This window comes from Staurois parvus, unplaced genomic scaffold (assembly GCF_062004578.1).
Source record: "Staurois parvus isolate SC_StPar_1 unplaced genomic scaffold, SC_StPar_1.0 ptg000450l, whole genome shotgun sequence".
Classification (NCBI taxonomy): Eukaryota; Metazoa; Chordata; class Amphibia; order Anura; family Ranidae; genus Staurois; species Staurois parvus.
The window spans coordinates 4,347,293-4,369,438 of NW_028318246.1; the positions used below are offsets into that span (position 1 = coordinate 4,347,293).

Sequence of the window (22,146 nt, forward strand, 5' to 3'; positions counted from 1 at the left end):
AAAACGCAGGAGAACAAAAAGCTGTACGTTTTTTTATTCAGACACCTGGCTGAATGAAAAAAAAGAAATGACAGATTCCTCCATTCACTTAAATAAGGTGAATGGAGGAATTCCACCCATCAGGACATTTATTCGCTGACAGCAGCACCCACCACTGTCACAATACACTGATTAGCTGCTGTAATCAAATGGCCACTGATCAAGGAAAGTCTTCCAACAAGTACTTTTGATAGAAATCAAACAAGTGACTTCTGTCAAGAGGGAACAGACACATACTGATCAAAATTCAGCCACTCCCTACTGGACCAGTTACATTTAAATCAGTGTATGGCCAGCTTGACAGTACGTTATTTGCAAAGGAGGCAGATGGAGTAGACCTTATGCAGGCCATAGATGGGTCGTTTATTGGCCGAATTTTCGTCCGCACGAAAAATCGGCCGATATTCACGCCGTTAGTGGGGACAGCCCATCGGCCATTTTTTCGTGGATCTTCTCGTTTATTTTTATCGGTCATGTTGGAAAAACCACAAAAAACGGCCGTTTTTTTCGTGGACATTGGTGGCAGCATTGGTGCCAGCAACGACTGATTTTCCGTTTATTGGCCAATAAACAGCCCGTCTATGGCCAGCCTTACCTTTTATATATTATTGCAAGGTCCACTATAACCCTAGGTTCACATCTGTGCAGGTGATGCCGCTGCGGATCCGCATGAAAATCTGTGCAGCTGCACCACCCACACAGAAGAATGCGGACCCGCGAGTGGGTGCTATTAATTCTAATGGCACGCCGCCCGCACTGGAAAATGCAACCGTACTGGGAATTGAGGTTCCCGTGTGGGCTGCGTTTTCAAAAGAAGCACAGGGACTTCTTCTCTACGTGTCACAGGGCACGGGAGTCTCATGCCTGTGCAAAATGCGACCCGCACGGCCGCATATATGTGAACCAGGGCTTAGGCCAGACACAACTTGTTGCAGTAGGTTAACACTATATAAAGCTGAGGAACATAAGAGATGCATACATCTTTTTAATAGAAGATACAATATAATACCTCTAAAGAACGTTATGATAATTAGCAAAAAAGCGTATACATTTATTGGCTAATTCCCTCTAGACTGGTTTCTCGGTATATCTTGTTACAAAGCGATATGTATTTCCCATGCTCTTCAGCTCCACTGAGTGGCCAGTTATGTTGTATTTTACTACTGCCCATAAGGCCTGGTTCACATTATTGTGGGTGCGGGAATTGCACCTGTTCCTGCACCTGCAGTCAAAACATGTGTGAACTGCCAAGAAATCGATTTCCTAGCCACTGAGTGTCGAAAATGGTGCAAAAAACGCAGGAACAGCAGCCCATTTTGTGATACTGTGAACCAGGCCTAAAGAAAAAACATTTGTTCAGATGAGGAAATAGACTAAAAGAACGTTTGTTTTTGCCCAGTTAAGATCTGTTAACAGTGCTGCACTAAATCTCATGTGCCCATGTCCAAGTCCCATGAATACTTGCAGGTACACCGCTAATGCGTATGTGAGACAAATAGCAGAGCATTTCTACAGTTCACTAACATGTTAACTGTAAATCACAGCTGGGCACTTAAGCAGAGTAGACGCCGCAGAGACCAGCCATTATTGGCACCTTTTTTTCTATCGGCAAAATGCCAATAACACTATTTCCTGACGATAATTTTCGGCGGCCAATATATCGGCACATCACTACAAAAAAGGAAGTGCTGAGCGCAATAAAAAAAAAAGAAACAACCTAATGCTAAATTTACAACAATTATTATACAGGATTTATAGAGTGCCAACAGTTTGCTCAGTGCTTCACAATATAAAGGGAGACAATACAGCAACAGTACAGTTCAATACAAGAGGGTTAGGAGGGCACTGCTCCTTGGAGCTTACAATCTAAGATGACATGGATTATCAAAAGGAGCTTAAAAGTAAGCATGGCTATGCAGAGGGAGTTTTTATTATTTGGTTTTAACAACACTTTAAAGTTTCTTCAGTGCTCTATAAATCTATGTAATAGTATCCTATTACTAGACAACAGCAAGAAACATATCAGTTGCCGCCTGTAAACTTTTCCTAACAATCATAAAAAAATATCTTCAATGGTGACAACTCCCGCAGCCATTACTACCATTATACTCACACTAAACAGGCAAGTCTGAATAGAGCGACATGCTTCAACATGTTTGAACTGAAACAAGCGACGCATTTTAACCATACGATGACAACACATAGTACGCTTCACTGCTTATTTTCTCCCTAGTAAATACAGCAAACCCTCAGACATATTCATTGTCTACTTGAATAGGGCATAAACTTAAAAAAAAAAACTTTAGGTTTCCTCCCAAAAAAGTCAAGCGAAAGATATGTAAAGGCCACTTAGTGGACAGATCAATTCTAATTCTAAATGTCTGCTAGCAATTCAAAAATACCACTATATTCTTATTAAACTATTTGGGTCCATAGCACTTAAAGCGGAGTTCCAGTGAAAATAAAAAAAAATAAAGGTCAGCAGCTACAAAAACCAGGGTGGATTTGATTTAAATCACTAGTGAAAAGGCTTGATTTAAATCATAATTTGTAAAGAGCAGCTGTCATCTCTGTCCCACAGGGGCTTCTCCTCTGACCCATTGTTGACTCAACGACAGTCCCATTCACTTTAACCGCTTCCCGTCCACCCTATAACAGATATACTGCTACAGGGTGGCACGGGTGCACAAAATCACACATATATATATATATATATATACATACATACACACATGATTTTGCATTTCCTGATAGGGGGCGCGCGCATACCCTACCAGCGCCGCCATTCGCGGCAGTGGCTGTCAATCACCGGGTTCCGGACGGTGAGTACTCGCCGGTGCACAGTGATTGCCGAGGATCTCTGACGGGGTAAAACTGTTAGTAAACAAAACAGTTCTCCTCCCTGTCAGCTCGTGCACACTGCTTTGAATGGCTGTACACAGCACAGCGATGCATAGCAGTGTTCTTACAGTGAAGCACACAGCCCCATACTAAAACACACCCACCACACAGTTAACCCTTTGATCGCCCCAGATGTTAACCCCTTCCTGACCAGTGCCATTAGTACAGTGTCAGTGCATTTCATTAGCACTGATCACTTTATTAGTGTCACTGGGGATTTCAGTGATACCAAGTCAGTTCTCCCCAGTGTCAGAATGCCTGCCGCAGTCCCGTTATAAGTCGCTGATCACCGCCTTTACTAGTTAAACTTAAAAAAAAAAAAATCCCAGTATATATACCGCCATTTGTAAACGCTAGAACGTTCACGTAAACCAATTAATTTAAAGTATTGGGATTTTTTTTAGCAAAGACATGTAGCAGAATACATTTTGGCCTAAATTTATGACGAAATTAGATTTTTTCTAATTTTTTTTACAGGATATGTGTAGCCTCCCTAGCGGTCTGATTATGTCCATATTTTTGTGCTCAAAGCGGTACATTTTTTTGCATAGAAATATGTATTTTATTTATTGTAGGCCTGTAATTCTTAGGAATAACTCACTGAAATCTGTCCGAACAAGTGTCTAGTAAACATCCCGGGTATGTAAACATTTTAAACATGAAATCATAAATTATAATTTAATAAATAATCATAAAAAATAATAATATAATAAATTTAATTCAATAATATAATCAAACCAAAAACACTGAGATTTGAAATATAGCACCAAGTTCGCACATCACTAAGCAAAGTCGCAAAATTGTTTTCAGTGTCTGATAATGAATTTCCCCACAAATCATTATCACTCAATTCTGCAAGTGATTCTAATTTACTATCGCTGTTCTCTAGCTGGTCTAAAACCGATTTTGACCTAAAGGGACGCTTTTTGGACGCCATGGACATTTCTCAGTTTCCAGGCACAAAGAACAGTAAAAATGCAGGCAGGGCACAGGACAAAGCCCTAGGGACATTGCCGGAGGACATTGCAGGGGACACTGCAGGAGGGACATCGTGGGAGCACAGGACAAGATCCTGGAGCAGAGCTGCAGGGTATTCCCGAGTGTAGCTCGGGGCTACCACTTGTGGTGCTGAAACTTTACCCTGAGCTACACTTGGGAATACCGCCAGGGAGGTTAATAGCAAAAAGTCAAACATATTGTTTTTTTCTCAAAATTGTCAGTATTTTTTTATTATGGTCCAAAAAATAAAAAAACGCACAGGCAATCAAATACCACCAAAAGAAAGCTCAATTCGTGGGAAAAAAAGACATAAATTTCATTTGGGTGCAGCGTTGCATGACCGCACAATTGTCAGTTAAAGTACCGCAGCGCCATAATGCAAAAAATGGCCTGGTCAGGAAGGGAAGTAAATCCTCTGGAGGGCGAGTGGTTAATGGGACGGCTGGTGACGCGGCAGTAACACAACAAGGTGAGGGACGTGGTGGCAGCAGGTGAGTGGATGCCCGCTAACAGGCATGGCATGATGGATCTAAAATGACAGGTGCTCTTTAAATGTAAGGAATCCGACTAATTCTTGTTGGTAGTTAGAGTCTTTAATATTTGCAAACCAAATGAAGGTTTCCTTTTTAAAATAATGAACTGTCAGGTTAGTAAAACAGCGATATCAGAACCAATTTTAGGTGACTAGGTTAATCACACATAGTTAAGAGAACGACTCAAATTCTTTTATTTCATGTTTTTTTACTGTGAAATTGTTATTTTACTGTGAAATTGTGTGAATGCATCAATGAAGTGCATGTTATCTCAGCTTACAGAGCTTGAATTCATTGAATTAGTTTACCAAAAATGTAAATATTGTAGAATATACAGCCTCATGCTACATAAATAAGCTCCACTTTACACTGAATAAACTATGTTAACTGCTTGATGTCCGCCCTATATCAGAAATACTGCTACAGGGCGGCATGGGTGCACAAAATCATGTATACAGAATCTCACAGAAGTTGAGTACACCCCTCACATTTTTGTAAATATTTTATTATATCTTTTCGTGTGACAACATTGAAGAAATTACACTTTGCTACAATATAAAGTAGTGAGTGCACAGCTTGTATAACAGTGTAAATCTGCTGTCCCCTCAAAATAACCCAGAGCCATTAATGTCTAAAAAAAAATAATTACACATATTGGGATTTTTTTTAGCAAAGACGTAGCAGAATACATTTTGGTGTAAATTTATGACGAAATTTGATTTTTAACATTTTTTACTGGACATGTTTAATAGCAAAAAGTAAAAAATATTGATTTTTTTTCTCAAAATTGTCTGTCTTTTTTTTTTCATAGCGCAAAAAATAAAAAATGCACAGGGTGCAGCGTTACATTATCGTGCAATTGTCAGTTAAAGTAACACAGCGCCGTAACGCAAAAAATGACCTGGGCATGAAGGGGGGTAAATCCTCAGGAGGGCAAGTGGTTAATGTATCTTAAATAGAAAACTATATTTAGATGCATTTTTACTCCAAACGCATTTTATTAAAATAAATTTGATAAGAACGAAAAAAAAATCAGATTTAAATACAAAATACCCGATTTTGTTTTTTTTGTTTTTTTTAAATCATCGATTTTTATCCACCTAGACAAAAATTGTAACTGCTGACTTTTAAAGAACGGATACTTACCTGTCCCTCGATCCCGCGGTGTGTCCCCCGCAGCTCGTTTTACTGTCCGCTCTGTGTTCCCGGCGCCGCCATCTGCAGTGTGGGCACCCGGCTGTAAAAGCTTGCAACTTCACAGCCGGGTGCTCACTGCGCATGCACGAGTAGCACTGCGCTTTATGAATGGTCTCGTAGACTTCTGGGACCGGTCACGTGTCCCAGAAGACTATGGGGGGGGGGGGTGGAGGACAACTTTTGCTTCCAAAAGGTTGGTGGGCAACCTTTTTTTTCAACTGAGCCAAATCTCGCCAAAACCACGATTGAAATTTATTTTGAGAGCCACATTTTAAAACTGAAAATACATCCCCCATATAGTAATTCATCCCCCATAGTAATTCATGCCCCATATAGTAATTCATCCCCCATAGTAATTCATCCCCCATAGTAATTCATCCCCCATATAGTAATTCATCCCCCATATAGTAATTCATCCCCCATAGTAATTCATCCCCCATATAGTAATTCATCCCCCATAGTAATTCATCCCCCATAGTAATTCATCCCCCATATAGTAATTCATCCCCCATAGTAATTCATCCCCCATATAGTAATTCATCCCCCATAGTAATTCATCCCCCATATAGTAATTCATCCCCCATATAATAATTCATCCCCCATATAATAATTCATCCCCCATATAGTAATTCATCCCCCATATAGTAATTCATCCCCCATAGTAATTCATCCCCCATATAGTAATTCATCCCCCATATAGTAATTCATCCCCCATAGTAATTCATCCCCCATATAGTAATTCATCCCCCATAGTAATTCATCCCCCATATAGTAATTCAACCCCCCTATAGTAATTCATTCCCCATAGTAATTCATCCCCCATAGTAAATCATCCCCCATATAGTAATTCATCCCCCATATAGTAATTCATCCCCCATAGTAATTCATCCCCCATAGTAATTCATCCCCCATAGTAATTCATCCCCCATATAGTAATTCATCCCCCATATAGTAATTCATCCCCCTATAGTAATTCATCCCCCATAGTAATTCATCCCCCATATAGTAATTCATCCCCCATATAGTAATTCATCCCCCATATAGTAATTCATCCCCCATAGTAATTCATCCCCCATATAGTAATTTTCCCCCATATAGTAATTCATCCCCCATAGTAATTCATCCCCCATATAGTAATTCATCCCCCATAGTAATTCATCCCCCATATAGTAATTCAACCCCCCTATAGTAATTCATTCCCCATAGTAATTCATCCCCCATATTAAGTCCCCAAGTCCCCCCTGTGTCAATTCACTTACCTTTGCTCCGCGCGTTCTTCTCGCCGTGCTCCCGCGCCGTTCTGGTCTTCAGGGCGGACTATGAGAGGAGAGGAGTTCGTCACGCTGCCCCGCCTACATCCTGACAGCTGCAGAGTCCTGACTTTTGGGGCGGCCGCCCGAGAGGAGGGAGGGGAGCGGGCGCCCGGCACACAGAAAAGCCGCATTTAAGTTTGTAAAGAGCCACTGACCTAGGCGACTGCAGCGGATATGGGAGCGGGAACCTGTCAATTTCGGGTACCCACTCCCCAAAGGTGCCAAACCTTAATGGGGAGCAGGGGGACCAGTCCTTAAAGCGGAACTTCCCATTTTGTGTGGCACTCCGCTTTAAAGTGGTATTCAACACAAAAGCAAATATTTATTACATTGCAGCATACCAATTCTTAGGTGTGATTGGGGCATTAGTTTTCTTTTTCAGGTTTCCTTTTTATTTTTAACATGTGACCGACAGCAAGTCTGTTTTTACATAGAACAAGCTATCTTGCAGAAGCAGCAGTTGGAGGGCTGATGCAAATGCGAACCATTCGTCACTGACAGGGATAGACACTAGGAATAGCTTTTACAGAATTGTATAGGAAAATAGAGGGTTTCCCCTTTGAGCTACTAACCTCCCCTAGGTCCCATTCATACTATGATAGGCAACACTAGGCATCACACTTATGCGCGTTTAATTTCAATGGGCCACCCTACATACAGCAAAGTAACTTTTGCACCTTATTAGGCATCAAGCTTTGCATGTTTTTTTAACAAAACGCTATTGTGTGATTGCAGCTTTAATATATCATAGTCATTGGCTAGCCTATGAAATATATCAGAGACCAAAACTAAATGTACAGTAGTAATGATCAACTCGTCTAGCTAGAGACATGTCAGATACATATATTGATTCTAGAACAGGGGACAGCAGCTTTGGGAAACATCCAGGCACCAGAAGCAGAGTACAGCCACAGCATTGGACATGCACTCAGTCAACATCTGGAATTTGTTCAAGCACAGCTACTGGCTGGTTGGCTCAGCCTAATCATTATTTTCTGACAGACAACATATACTATATTGCCAAACGTATTGGGACACCCCTCCAAACCATTAGATTCAGGTGTTCCAATCACCTCCATGGCCACAGGTGTATAAAATCAAGCACCTAGGCATGCAGACTGCTTCAACAAACATTTGTGAAAGAATGGGTCGCTCTCAGGAGCTCAGTGAATTCAAGGGTGGTACTGTGATAGGTTGCCACCTGTGCAATAAGTCCATCTGTGAAATTTCCTTGCTACTAAATATTCCACGGTCAACTGTTAGTGGTATTATAACAAAGTAGGAGCAACAGCAACTCAGTCATGAAGTGTTACTCCATGTAAAATGACAGAGCAGGGTCAGCGCATGATGAAGCACACAGTGTGCAGAAGTCGCCAACTGTCTGCAGAGTCAATAGCTAAACACCTCCAAACTTCGTATGGCCTTCAGAATTTTTTCATGGTAAAGTGACAGGCTCCCTTGATAGATTAACCAATGATATCTTTGCCATGCTCCCCTTAACCACTCCATTTATCGGTCAGAGCCCACGGAAATTCATTGCTTCTGAGTACTGAAAGATGGTGACCTTCTCCCCAACTCCTTCTTACCTTCTTTGACAAGGAAAGTAGTGCTCAACCTTTATAGCCATTAGCCAAGCATAAACACATGGGGAAGGGGGAGCAACTTATTATCTCTCTGTAAGCTCAGACACTGACAGAAACAGTTTACACAGGGATTAAACAAAGGGAAAGGAGAGGAGCACAGTGAAGACAATTATCAGATTGTGTGGAAGATGAGCTTTCACAAGAACCTGTTGCTATGCCTTGAATAGACAATTTATCAGATTCCCTTGAAGATGCTTACAAACCTTGGATGGCATGCATAATATCACTGCCAGATTTGACAAAAATGCACCTTTACACTCAGCTTAACTGTATACTATGAGAGGAGGGAGCAGTTGAGCATCTGTTCAGTATGCCTTTATTCCTTGAGACTGACTGACCTGGGGTTGTCAGCTAGAGTCAGGGAGGCGCCACAGGCAGTAAAGTAGAACTATAGCCAAAACATTTTTTTTAATAGAGTAAGGGAGGGTCATAACCCCTGTAAACATGTTTTTTGCCATCTGTGTCCCATTGCGGAGATTAACCTTCACTTCCTGTAACATACCCAAAACAAGAAGTGAGAGGAAATTCCTGCAAATTAAGGAAGTCCATTAGGGCCCCCTAGGTCACCAGAACTAGTGTCCACATTGGAAGATTACCCTATATTACTTTTCTGGGGACAACTCAAAATTTTAGATTTTCTTTTACTTTCAATAATGGAAAACAGGACAAGAAAGGGTAAATCTCCCTAACGGGGGCACAGACGACAATAAAAACCTAATAAATGTAAAAAACCATCTCCCTTCTATCCAAAGCTAAAAAAAAAAATTTAAAAAAAAGGTTTTGCCTTTGACGGGCGCAAGGTGGTTCTCTCGTTCTGATAGGACGTCATATGACGTCCTACCATTCTCACTGCGCATGCGCGGCTCAGGGAGCGCGCAGCGCGGCGATCGCCAGTCCCACTAAAAGAGCCAAAGATGTCGGCTTGGTCATGTGATCAGCTGTGTCCAATCACAGCTGATCACATGTAAACACGGAAATGCCAGTTATCGGTATTTCTCTCCTCTCGAGCTGTCACGCTGACAGCTCGAGAGGAGAGGAAAGCCGGTAATCGGCTTTCCGTGGAGGGGACATGTACACTGATCATCAGGGCACTGATGATCAGTGTGCCCTAATGATCAGTGTGGCCAGAGAAGTGCCACCTGTCAGTGCTCATCAGTGCCAGTGCCCATCAGTGCCACATCAATGCCACATATCAGTGCATACCAGTGCACATCAATGCCACATATCAGTGCCCATCTGAGCAGTCTTTCAATGTCACCCATCAGTGCCAGTCAGTGCTACCTATCAATGCCAATCAGTGCTGCCAATCAGTGTAACCTATCAGTGCCAGTCAGTGCCGCCTATCAGTGCCAGTCAGTGCCGCCTATCAGTGCCAGTCAGTGCCGCCTATCAGTGCCAGTCAGTGCCGCCTATCAGTGCCATATATCAGTGTCATGTATCAGTGCTGCCTTTCAGTGCCCATCATTGATGCCTGTCAATGCCCATCAGTACCACCTATCAGTGTCCATCAGTGCAGCCTATCAGTGCCCATCACTGCAGCCTCATTAGCGCACATTAGTGAAGGAGAAAAATCACTTATTTACAAAATTGTATAACAAAAACTAAGAAAAAACATTTTTTTTTCCCAAATTTTCAGTGGTTTTTGGTTTAAGAAAAAATAAAAATCCCAGAGGTGATTAAATACCACCAAAAGAAAGCTCTATTTGTCTCAAAAAAATTATAACAATTTCATATGGGTATAATGTTGCATGACCGCGCAATTGTCATTCAAAGTGTGACAACGCTGAAAGCTGGAAATATGCCTGGGCAGGAAGGGGGTATAAGTGCCTTGTAGGCTAGTGGTTAAACTGACTGTACTTTATACAATCTCCTTTAAATTCACCAAACTATGCAATATGGATACAAACCTTCAGTTTGTATCAAATCTACCAAGCTCTTGCACTACATAGTCGATACGATAAAGACGATACACTGAGAATGTATAGTTTATCGTCATTTTAGGATTATTATTAGGTAATGATGGGAGACAGGTGACCAGTTATGGGTAAAATAGTAGCTTGGGGACTATGATTACAATAGAGGGAGTCCATTCCAGTGGGGTCACCTAAGACTCATACGAACCACAATAGGAACAGTTGCTTGGTTTCTTTTGGGATGCTAGAGAGTTCCTCATTAATCATAACACATTATAATTGGGTTTAACTTCACAGTAGGGAAGGGTTTGTTTTTCTTTCCAGATGAAGGCTATGGTTTTGCTTCCCTTAAGGCAAAAGTTGCCTATATTGGCTTTTTATGGAGATGGTAACTCTTTTCATTCAGCAATGATTTCACAGGTTTGTTTAGATTTGTGTGTTAAACCAGCATTATAAATTTTATAAACAGGCCCCCTGCAGGTTTATGCCATACTGTGCTAGTATGCACCGCACGCCCTCCAGAGCTGCAGTCAGTGCTCAGGCACTTGCATCTTTTCTCAGTCTTCTTTCCAGGTTCACTCTGTTCAGCTGCTTGAATGGCCAAGCAATGATGCGCATGCACACGGGAGTCTTTATCACGGCACAGAGTGGATGCAGTAAATGTATTCCCAACTGCGCAAGTGCAGCTCAGCGTACAATACCGCTGACAGGGAGGGGGGAAGCATTCATGACTAAGGAGACCATTACGATCTCTTCTGTCATAAAACCCTGCCAGTCAGCATTTTTTCACATTTCAAATTTAACACCACTTTAAATTAGTATGAAAGAAATATAAAAACACTTTGGACTAAAAAGGAAAGGACAAGAGCAGATCTACCAAATGTGCATCACATATTGCACATATTACAGCTTAAAGCATTTGTTAGAAGCAGTGGAGTTAGAATAGGCTATCCTGTTGGGAACTATTTACCATCAAATGATCACCTCACATTCAAATTTTAGTGAGGAGATATTAGAAGAGCATTTAGATATTGATTGCCTGAGGTTAGACCATTCTTTTCTACTTTCAGTGGTTGACAGATCAGTGCGCCACTTTACAATCTATGGGTGGCCCCTGGGAAAGGATTAACCACTTGCTTCCCAAGCCTATTCTGACAATTTTGTCCTACGTGTAAAAATCATAATGTTTTTGCTAGAAAATTACTCAGAACCCCAAAACATTATATATGTTTATTAAGCAGAGGCCCTAGAGCAGTGGTTCTCAACCTTTCTAATGCCGCGACCCCTTAATACAGTTCCTCATGTTGTGGTGACCCCCAACCATAAAATTATTTTTGTTGCTGCTTCATAACTGTAATTTTGCAGTGGGAGGACTAGTGCCCCATCACTGATGTCAGTGGGATGAATAGTGTCCCATCGTTGGTATCAGTGGGAGGAATAGTGCCCCATCGCTGGTGTCAGTGGGAGGAATAGTGCCCCATCGTTGGTGTCAGTGGGAGGAATAGTGCCCCATCGTTGGTGTCAGTGGGAGGAATAGTGCCCCATCGTTGGTGTCAGTGGGGGGAGGAATAGTGCCCCATCGTTGGTGTCAGTGGGGGGAGGAATAGTGCCCCATCGTTGGTGTCAGTGGGGGGAGGAATAGTGCCCCATCGTTGGTATCAGTGGGGGGAGGAATAGTGCCCCATCGTTGGTATCAGTGGGGGGAGGAATAGTGCCCCATCGTTGGTATCAGTGGGGGTAGGAATAGTGCCCCATCGTTGGTGTCAGTGGGGGGGAGGAATAGTGCCCCATCGTTGGTGTCAGTGGGGGGGAGGAATAGTGCCCCATCGTTGGTGTCAGTGGGGGCAGGAATAGTGTCCCATCGTTGGTGTCAGTGGGGGGAGGAATAGTGCCCCATCGTTGGTGTCAGTGGGGGGAGGAATAGTGTCCCATCGTTGGTGTCAGTGGGGGGAGGAATACTGCCCCATCGTTGGTGTCAGTGGGAGGAATAGTGCCCCATCATTGGTATTAGTGACACAAATGATAAGGCACTATTCCTCCCACTGACACCAATGATACTTACCTTGCTGACCCCTGCTCCAGCCTGGGCTCGCTCGCTCTCTCCCTCTCCCATCTCAGCCAGCATACCTGGCTGCAGCAGCAAAATTTGCACTTACCTGTCAGCTGTCCTCCTTCTCTGGCCGCTCTCCTCTTCACTTGCTCCGGCAGCTCCCTCGATCTTCTTTGATCTACGCGCGCTGCCGCTCGGCTCCTCCTCTCCAAGCTCCACCTCCTCGCCGGTGATTGGCCGCCTGTGTGCCTCTCCTGAGCTACAGTTCCGGTGGCCAATCAGTGGCGAGGAGGCGGAGCTGTTGAATGATCCCAGAGGTGTGGCCAGGTGACAGGGGCAGCATGTCATCCCGCCCACACATCGCCTGAGACTGATAGAGGAGCGGTGTCTCGGTTCCTAAGACCATTGGAAATATGTGTTTTCCGATGGTCTTAGGCGACCCCTGTGAAATGGTCGTTCGACCCCCAAAGGGGTCACGACCCACAGGTTGAGAACCGCTGCCCTAGAGAATAAAATTGTAAGTGTTGCAATTTTTTATGGCACACATTATTTGCCCAGCAATTTTTTAAATGCACATTTTTTTTTAAATATACTTTAATAAATTTTAGTGCACACAAACACAAAATATGATACCTTTTTTGCTAAAATATAAAAGATGATGTTACGCCGAGTAGATACCCAACAATGTCACGCTTTAAAATGATGTACACTTGTGGAATGGTGCCAAACTTTGATACCTAAAAATATCTATAGGCGAAGCTTTAAATGCCTTTACCGATTACCAGTGGAGCGTTAAACAGGTCTAGTGCTAGAATTATTGCTCTTATGTTCACCATGATACCTCAAATGTGGTGTGATTTCTGTTTACGTATGCGGGTGGACTGACGCGTGCGTTCACCTTTATGCGCAAGCATGGGGGATTTAAAAAATTTTTTTAGTTATTGGAATTTTTTTATTTTTACACTGTCTCTTTACATTTTTTTAGCACTTTTATTGCTGTTACAAGGAATGTAAACATCCCTGTGACAACATTCAGCAGTGACAAGACCTCTTAACAGAGGTCTTATTACACCCCATATGTCTCCTCTGCCTTTAAAACCATCAGATTAGACCAAGATCACTCTGATCCGATGCTTTTACGAGCCAGCAATAACTTGTAAACAAACCACAGAAACTGGATGTGAATAAACACTGGTTCCTTCTGTTTCCTAATACCATAGGGGTGACAAGAGACGATTCATTCTCCGAACACCTCTATGGTAAAACAGCCCAACCATCGGCTGCACACTCGGGTCTCCTGGTGGGTCAGGAGAGCCTGAGAGAGCCGCAAAAAGCGGCAGGCTAGCAAATTAAATGCTAGGACGGCTTTTACATTAAAGGGAATTGCTGACTGAAAAGAACAATACCAGAATGATGTCTGTAGCTGCACACATCATCTCGGCATAACAACTTCAACCAGAGGACATACGGATACATCCTTTTGGAAGAAATGGTTAAGCATTGAAGTTGAATTCCAGGCTAGCACTAACTAAGGTTAAAACTGCTCCCAGCCCACTTATAGCACCTGTACCAACTACCCTGTAAAAGGAAGATGCACGTGATCACCACTCCGTTCCGGCTTCAGGGGAGAGAAGGCTCTGACAATGGACGGAATCCCCTGGGTGGAGATGTCACCTATAGGCTTACTATGGGGCATCCTTGTCATCTGTCCTGCCTGTCCCTTGAAGCCGGCTGCTGGGAGCCATTCACATGACCAGACTAGAGTGCTCTGAGAATAGGTAAGTATAAGCATCTTCCTTCTACAGGGTAGTTAGAACGTGCATAGGAGCCATTTTAAGTTTAGTTAGTTTTAGCTTTAGCTGACATTTTCATTGCTAGTACCAGCTTGGGTGGCAAACTCATATAGATCTTTTTTGCAACATTTTTACTGTACAGTGCTATAGGTGATAGAGGAAATTGTGCTAAATAAGACCTCTTCCATGTTTGAATATATTGTTGTGTTGCACATGTACAAAATGAGGTTAACTACACAACTAAAGGCAACTAGACTGAACTCTGCAAGTGCAGTTGCTTCAGAGCTTAGTAAATGTGTGGAAGCTCTGCTGACTTCCATCATCCAATCATGTGCAAGCAAAAATGCTGTTTTTTTTTATTTTCTTTACCATATGATTGGGTATTCTTTGTGAGGTGAAGCTTCACCTCACTTACCAAGCTCTGGAGCAACAGAACTTGCAAAGTGAAAAGTCTATTTTCCTTTAGTAAATCTACCCTCATTGTGTCTCCTCTTTGGGACAATTCTGCAACAAATTTGTCTTTAGGTTCCTGTGAAACTGATATTTCATACATTTCCTCTACTCTACCAACTTCTCCAAAAAGCTTATTTACCTTGGTGTTTGCATTTACTAGGTTTAAAGCTTAAGTGAACGCAACTGTTTTTTTTTAAGATAGAATGGAAAAGGATTAGGACACCTGTCACATTTTTATTGCTGAATCTGTCCTCATTAGAAAGACTGATCCTCTATTTGTCCTGGTCACCAAGTTTGAGAGAAAACTTCTAAATTGTGGGTTGTTAGTAGAACAGGAACAGAAGAGATATTTTCCAATGTGGACACTAGTTCTGGCAACTACCAGGAATTCCCTCGCTTTGGAGGCATTCCCTCTTACTTCCTGTTTTAAATATGCAAAAAAAGTTTTGCTTTTGGGTCTGCTTTAAATACATTTATAGCTGTTGTAATTTGCAGTTGGAATATTGTTTTTAGCAAAATTCTAGAAAAATATTGAAAAGGAAAAAAAAAGGGATATAAAAAGGGATTTGTAAAGTGCAACCAAGGTATGTGTTTTAAAACACTGCGCAAAAATTGGAATGTTTGTTTTAGGCTGCTTTCACACTGAGGAGTTTTTGCATCCTGAAAAACTCAAGAAAACTGCTTCGCTATGTATGTGAATGTATATCTATGTATGTTTTCACACTGAGGTGTTGCGCTTGCGGTGTGGTGTAAAAATTCTTGCTTGCTGCATCTTTGAGACATGTTTGTGGAAAAAAAAAAGTCTCAAAAGTGCCTCTTCCCATTGAAATGGATGGTAACCGTCTCAAAAACGCTTCAAAACGCTCCAAAAACGCGGGGAAGGTCTGTAAGGCTGTTTCAGCTGTCAGCGGGGTTCCCCACTGACAGCTGCCTGTAAAGAAAGAATTGCCGGCAATTAAAAAATAATAAAAAAACAGCGTGGGGTCCCCCCTCCATCCATAACAAGTCCTTCGGGTCCGGTATGGATTTTGAGGGGAACCCCCACGCCAAAAAAAAAAATGGTGTGGGGTCCCATCCCAAAATCCATACCAGACCCGTATCCGAGCATGCAGCCTGACAGGTCAGGAAAGGGGGGGGTGGGGACACAAGAGAGCGCCCCACCCCCTCCTGAACCATACCAGGCCACATGCCCTCAACATGGGGGGTGCTATGGGGCGGGGGGGCTCCCATGTACCCCATTCAAATAGGGGGGGGCGGGATCTGGGGGCCCCCTTGCTAAAGGGGGCTTCCAGATTATGATAAGCCCCCACCCACAGACCTACACAACCACAGCTCAGGGTTGTGGGGAAGAGGCCCTTGTCCCCATCAACATGGGGACAAGGTGCTGTGGGGGGGCCCTTCCCCCACCCCAAAGCACCCCATCATGTTAAAGGCATGTGGCCTGGTATGGTTCAGGAGGGGGGCACTTTCTCGTCCCCCCCCCTTTCCTGACCTGCCGGGATGCATGCTTGGATAAGGGTCTGGTATAGATTTTGGGGGGGACCCCACACCAGTTTTTTTTTGGCGTGGGGGTTCCCCTCAAAGTCCATACCAGACCTCCGTATGGATGGAGGGGGGGACCCCACACCGTTCTTTTATTAATTTTTTATTGCTGGCAATTCTTTCTTTTACATTCAACTGTCAGTGGGGAACCCCGTTGACAGCTGAAACATTAACACATGGTTTTCACTACTAAAATATTATTATTATTATTATTATACAGGATTTATATAGCGCCAACAGTTTGCGCAGCACTTTACAATACAATATTTACAATATAATGGAGACAGTACAATTACAATACATTTCAGTACAGAAGGAATGTGAGGGCCCTGCTCATGGAGCTTACAATCTAAAGAATGCATGACTTGATAAAATAACTCATGCAGTATTTTAGTAGCATTTTTTTAGTGAATTCCAATGTTTTTTACTCGGATGCAGTAAGATACTAAAACGTGCAAATGTGCCCAATTTGAGCTACAAAAGTAAGTCACATGTCCAGGATGTTCCTGGATCACCTTAGTCTGATTATTTAGTGACACTTAATCATTGTGGATATCTTTTTTTTTTTACTCTTCAGTGAGCATAACCTGAATGATACTTTATATATCATACAGAATAATGTCACGTGGTGGATGCAGGAGTTCCTCATTTGTTTTGGATTTATCAGACACTAAGGCAGGCCAAAGATGACATGGTTTACTTTCCGGCAAGCACAGGTTGCAGAAAAGAATTTCACCTGTTCCCCCATCAACAGAGTCAGTGTTGACAAGGGAATCCTACCCACGCTAGAGCTATTGTGTTCTGCCAGCAGGAAACCTTCCCTGTTGGCAAATTACAACGATTACTGCTAGTGGATTTAGCCGCCAGTAGTAGTTATGTGTAAAAAGATCAGACAAGATGCACTTCATCTATGGCCGGCTTTACAATTGTGGCAGTCTCTGAAAAGCTATCCACGGTGGACAGGAGTGGCTGACAGCCAAATGGGAATACCATGTGGCAATCGTGTGCATAATGTTTAGCTCGGCAAAGCATCATACCCATTCCATGTTTACAACTTCATCCTGCCATTGTATAACTTTAAGGTAGGTGTTCAAACCGGGGCTCATCCACCTATTTTTACCATCCCTGACCAAAAGTGCAAATATATTGGTGAAATGTAGGCATCCCATACATTACTAATTTTTTTTCATTCAACTGGTGGGTTGAATGAAAAAAAATGACCTAGTTCCCCCATCCACAAATTCGATGTAGAAATCACTTGCGCTGTGTTATTGTATTCCAACACCAGGGAGACTTCCCCGCCATCACAATACACTGGTCGGTGTTGCCAGCTATAGTCTGCAGCACTGATCGATCATGAAAAACCCAAAAGGGTGGTTGTACAGAAGGTGATTGGTAGACTGACCAACAACCAGCTTGCCCATACATGAATTGTAATCTGGCCAGGCTCTGCTGAACCGGTCAAATTTTGATCCATGTATGGCTGGATTTAGGGGTATCTGTCCTGAAGACTATAGCAGCCACGGTCTTTCAAATGGGTGATCAGACCCGTCCTCCAATCTGAGCCGCTGTCTGCTGTGTGTAAACCCATCTTGGAGCTGCACGAAGGTAGCCTATAGAAGTATTATTATTATACAGGATTTATATTGCGCAAACTATTGCCCAGCGCTTTACAAACTGAAGATGCCTCAGCTGCACAGACACAGTTGCACGGATCTGAAAGCACAGCATCTGTGTTCAGATTTGTGCACCCGCTCCTGCCCACGTGTCAAATTCTGACATAAATTGTGTCTGCGCAGCCGCTGCATCCACTTCTATGGACTTTCTGTATGCGGCCCTGAAGTGGGTTCACATGAAGCAGACAGCGGGTCAGATTGGAGGACAGGTCCGATTGCCCATCTGAATGAGCCTTAAACATGGACTCTTTTACTCTACGCTCTGCATTTGTCTCAAAAATGTTAGTCTTTGTTCACACCTGTGTGTTGTAGAGACGTGAGCAAAAATGGGAGATTTCCAGCAATGCACAAAATGTGCTGCCGTGTTGCAGATGCACAGTGGTGCCATCAACTCTCAAAGGCACCCTTATGTACCTTGTAGTGCAATTTGTAACCAATTAGCGACCGGCCACCCTCAATATGGACAGTAAAGTGACATACCCATACTTCCTACTGCCTACTTCTGAGTTTCAGGCGCACGCATGCGACCCCCCCAGCCGGCACCCGCTGTGATTGTACAGAGCGGGAACCTGTCAGCAAGTCCTGAACAATGATTCACAATAGGGACCTGTTGACCGGCTGTGTCCAGGCACATCCCAGAGCTCTGTGTTGACAATCAACACAGACCTCTGTACATAGAGAACAACCTCCGTGCTTCTCGTCCCAGCAAAATATGTTTTTGTTTCCAAAATGTTTGGGTTTTTTTCTGTTTATAATGCAAAAAATTGCAAATACCACTAATTGCCAGTTAAAGTAGCACAGTGCGGTATAACAAAAAATGGCCTGGTCAGGAAGGGGGTAAACTCAAGTGGTTGAAATGGTTAAACGCAATGCACAAAAAGGTTTGTGCACTCGGTCACACCTGCCATCAGAAGAGGAGACGGAGGAAAGTCTTCCGGAGGGGACACCTGTTCTGGTGACAACTATCTGCAATGGCGACTCTCCCTCCTTTTTTTTTCTAACAGTAAGGTCTCCCTTTACTTTGTGGAGGTTTCCTCTCCCTTCCTGTTGTGACCCCTAGACAGGAAGTGAAGGGAATTCTTCCCTGCAGGGACACCAAACAGCAAAAACAAAGAGACAGGTATTTTAACCCTTCCCTGCTCTATCCAAAACAACAAAAATAAAGTTTTAGCTTTACTCCAACTTACTAGGAATGTAATCTCTTTATATGAATACAATTCAGAAACCTGGAGAAGAGGGACACAGAGGACTACTCCTCTACATTCACACACGATATCCTGGCTACACCACACAACTACAACACAAAGCACCGGCTTTCTCCGTCCCTCATGGAGGGCATCGTACAGGCACAGCGCCGGGCAGACCTGCCTGCTGCTTGTGTTATTGTCACACCATCCAGCACACAAGGGGTTACACGGCCTGCTGACCACCCTGAAGAAATAACAGCTTACCGGAGAACCCTGGACTATCAGCAACAAGCCCCCCAACCCCCACCCCCCACCCCCCTAATGTGCATGTGTTCTAGACGTCCAAGCGGCCCCGCAGCCACTTACCTCGGTCCAGTGACTCCGTGCTATGTGTCGGTGCCCTCCGCTCCCCTCTCTGTCCCTCCTTCCCACTTCGCCCCCAACACCACGCCCCCCCCTAGTCAAGCCACTCCCTTACCCCATTTGAAACTCCAACTACCGCCCCAGCCAGAGCGATCCTGAGCTGAAGAATGGGGAGGGCGCGACATTTGGACAAACCAATCGTAGAACAGATGAAGCGGGTGGTGACTTGTGATTGGCCGTCACAAGTTCAATGAGCGTCTCTGCTGGGCTGGAAAGTGCAGTTCTTGCTGTGAAGAGGCTGTCAGCTCCTGTGGTAGTAGATACGACGAGGAGCTGTGAGGGAACTCTGTGAGGGAGCGCTGTGAGGGAACTCTGTGAGGGAGCGCTGTGAGGGAACTCTGTGAGGGAGCGCTGTGAGGGAACTCTGTGAGGGAGGGCTGTGAGGGAACTCTGTGAGGGAGCGCTGTGAGGGAACTCTGTGAGGGAGGGCTGTGAGGGAACTCTGTGAGGGAGCGCTGTGAGGGAACTCTGTGAGGGAGGGCAGTGTGAGGAAAGCCACCAATAAGTGCCGGGACTAGAAATGATTGATGCGTATTCTGAGAGAGGATAATGCGGGCCATAGATGAGATGAAAAACGACCGAAAATTGGCTGATTTTCGGATCGTTAGTGCGGTGATATCGGTTGGCCGTTTTTCGTGATTTTTGACCTTTTAGATTATCGGTCCTGCTGGAAAATAATCAGCCAAATTTGTCATTCTGCTGATTTTCGCGGCAATGATGGACAAATTTGCCGATCTTTTTCCGATATTTAAAAATGCGCATGAGCAGTGACATGAAAGAAGAAGGAAAAGAAGAAAAGGAAAAAAATAGAATATGAATGAAAAGAAGAAATAGAATATGAAGAAGAAAAGAAGAAATAGAATATGAAGAAGAAGAAGGAAAAAAAAAAGAATTTCAGCCCGATATTATATTTGACATTTAAAAGTATAGCAACATTGTATCTATTTGTATCCGAATAGAAACATCTGTATCTGAAATGGATACAAATAGATACAATGTTGCAACTTTTTCTTCTGTATATTCTATTTCTTCTTTTTATTCGTATTCTATTTCTTTTTCTGCTTCATCTTCTATTTCTTCTTCTGCATATATTCTATATAATTGCCGGCCGTAGACGGGACGAAAATCAGCCGACCTTTTTTTCCAATAGTGGTAATGTCGGCTGATTGAACGACTGATTTTTCGTTTAAAAAAAAAAAAAAATGTCCGGTTTTCTCCCCGTCTATGGCCTGCATAACAGTGTCACCGAGGGAGAGATATTATTATATGTAACCAAAGGACAAACTCTATTAGCTTTCTATAGGTGGAGAGGGGGTTAGAGCCCCTGGCCGGTATATATTGCTGTCTATCTCGCCACCTATTGCCATGACGCTATAAAATTCGGTGGTCAGCCTTGTTAACCACTTACCCTCCAGAGGATTTATCCCCCTTCCTGACCAGGCCATTTTTTGCGTTATGGCGCTGCGTTACTTTATCTGATAACTGCACAGTCATGCAACGCTGCACCCAAATGAAATTTACGTCTTTTTTTCCCCCCACAAATAGAGCTTTCTTTTGGAGGTATTGATCGCCTCTACATTTTTTATTTTTTGCGCTATAATAAAAAAGCGACAGTTTTGAGAAAAAAACATTTTTGACTTTTTGCTATGAAACATGTCCAGTAAAAAAATTGTAAAAATCAAATTTCACCAAAGTGTATTCTGTGACGTCTTTGCTAAAAAAAAATCCCAATACGTGTAAATTAATTGGTTTATGTGAAAGTTATAGCGTTTACAAATGGCGGTATAGATATTGGAATTTTATTTTTACTAGTAATGGCGGCGATCAGCAACTTATAGCAGGACTGTGGGGGGCATTCTGACACTGGAGGGAACTGACTTGGTGTCACTGACATCCCCGGTGACACCAATACAGTGATCTGTGCTAATAAAAAGCACTGACACTGTACTAATGGTACTGGGTAGGAAGGGGTTAACATCTGGGGCAATCAAATGGTTAACTGTGTGCTGGGTGTGTTTTACTATGGGGCTGTGAAACACGTGCAGTAAAAAAATTTCGGCATAAATTTAGCCCAAAATGTATTCTGCTACATGTCTTTGCTGAAAAAAATCCCAATACGTGTAAATTAATTGGTTTACGTGAAAGTTATAGCGTTTACAAATGGTGGTATAGATACTGGGATTTTTCATTTTTAAAATATTTTTACTAGTAATGGCGGCGATCAGCGATTTATAGCGGGACTGCAGTGGACATTCTGACACTGGGGGGGGAACTAACTTGGTGTCACTGACATCCCCAGTGAAACCTATACAGTGATCAGTGCTAATAAAAAGCACTGTACTAATGGCACTGGGCAAGGCGTTAACGTGGGGCGATCAAAGGGTTAACTGTGTGCTGTGTGGTGTTTTACATCATGTTCTGTGTTAGTGCTTCACTGTAAGCACACTGCTTTGCATGGCTGCAGCCATACAAAGCAGTGTGCAG

General features: G+C 43.2%; 1 protein-coding gene across 4 annotated transcripts in view; it reads right to left on the reverse strand.

Moving 5' to 3' along the window:
- GPSM2 (G protein signaling modulator 2) overlaps positions 1–22,146 on the reverse strand; it is a 163,663-nt gene that overhangs the window by 84,216 nt on the left and 57,301 nt on the right. Inside the window, exon 1 of one of the 4 annotated variants that reach the window (XM_089688698.1) lies at positions 19,606–19,676. The exons of 2 other annotated variants lie outside the window; for them this stretch is intronic. The gene's annotated coding sequence lies outside the window, so the exon portion shown is untranslated. Of the gene's footprint in view, positions 1–19,605; positions 19,677–22,146 lie in introns of those variants that run through there. One more of the 4 variants, XM_089688697.1, reaches the window with a different exon arrangement.